We start from the raw sequence: 1,770 nt of genomic DNA, 5'->3' as shown, positions 1-1,770 counted from the left end.
AAAAGCAAGCCTGGAATCATGAGAGCACCGTTGGGACACAATGTATGTCGGTCGTTTTGAATCTCTCAATGTTTTACTACAGCCGATATATATATATATATATATGAAACCATATATATATATATAGATAGATAGATAGATAGATAGAGAGAGAGAGAGAGAGAGAGAGAGAGAGAGAGAGAGAGAGAGAGAGAGAGAGAGGAGAAAGGTGGTATAGTTAGAGTGAGATTTCCCAAGAAGTGTTGCCCCTATAAATGAATCCTTCAAGGCGGTGCCCCAGCATGGTCGCAGTCTAATAACTGAAACAATTCAAAGAATGAAAGATAAAAGATTGTCTCTTCTAAGACAAATATATTTTATTACAAAGACTTCATTCCCTCTTTCCATTTCAGTATAACTTTTGCTGAGTATATTAGAAAACAGCTATGATTGATAGCTTATAGTGATCAAACATAATTCTTCAGGCTTATCTCCTATATGGGTACTGAGGTTAATATACGGAGGAAATTACCTATACAAACAATGGCCCAGCATTGATAGAATTTATGGAGCGTCGAACAAAATGTCTTGCGGCACTTAAATCCATTATCATCCCTTCACGTACAGGCAGTATCAATTTTTATACTGGCGAATTGGCAGAGTCGTTAGAGTGTCGGATAGAAAAGCCTCGCGGTATTTGCCTTGACTCTCTGCACTTTGAGTTCAAACCCTATCGGCAACGAAATTCTCTTTCTTTCTTTTTTTTTTTCTTTTTTTTTTGCAGCCGATGAATAAAACACTAGTCGAGTACTGCAATTGGTTCTTCTTACACGACCTCTCTCAAGTTCCAAATGTGAATTTGTCAGTGTTAACTACATCCCAAAGATGGAGTCTTGTATCTTTGTTGGAAACTGGCTCCCCCATCAGTGGAAGATTTATAATAATGAAAAAAATAGAAGATACATACATACATACATACATACATACATACATATCTCGTATCAAAAGCTTGGTATGGAGTGCTGATGAATTTCTGACATCCTTCTTTGAAAGCTATCGCCATGCAGTTCAAGATTAAGACATCCCCCACAATGTACCTACAGCATTAAAGGTAGAAAGCATCGACGGACTGTAAATATAGGCTGTGCAATGCTAGAACTGAGAACATCAACCAGATTATTGGTGACTGCGAGAGAATGCCTTCTGGATATTATTTTCGCCTGGGGTATGAAAAGTCTAGAAGAGAATAAGACATTTTTTGGTAGAGATGACATTAATTGTAACTACATGACGAACGTAGCTGCAAAGCAGTTTTGCAGTTTTGCCCTGAAAATATTTATCAGCATGTATGAAGTCCCCCCCCTCTCTCTCTTACTTATCTTTATTGCTGTGCAGTTAACGTTCTAGGATGAATGAAAAAAACTCAAGAAAGCCTTTTAAAAGTATAAACTATTTTCTATTGAATTAGAAATGTTTAACTTCTTAAAATATTGAAGTTAGCTTCATTTATTTGTCACAAGATTCGAACGAAGGCACATATATCTTTATATCGCTGACCACAACATTCAATTTTTTTTCTCCGTGTTTTTCTCCTTGTTTTTCTCCTTATTATTTCTGTTGAAGAGCGTAGCTCGAAACCTTAAAGACTTTCTCTATTCCCGAACGTTAAACTAATACATCCTTTTGTTGTTTACACCACCTGTCCTTGTCTGTTGCTGTTTTTTTCGTAAATTCTCCCATATATATATGTATATATATATATATATACATATATATATATATGCGTTCGTG

The sequence above is a fragment of the Octopus bimaculoides genome, chromosome 17 (assembly GCF_001194135.2).
Source record: "Octopus bimaculoides isolate UCB-OBI-ISO-001 chromosome 17, ASM119413v2, whole genome shotgun sequence".
Lineage (NCBI taxonomy): Eukaryota > Metazoa > Mollusca > Cephalopoda > Octopoda > Octopodidae > Octopus > Octopus bimaculoides.
The sequence above is the reverse complement of the archived record's forward strand: the minus strand, read 5'-3'. Positions refer to the sequence as shown.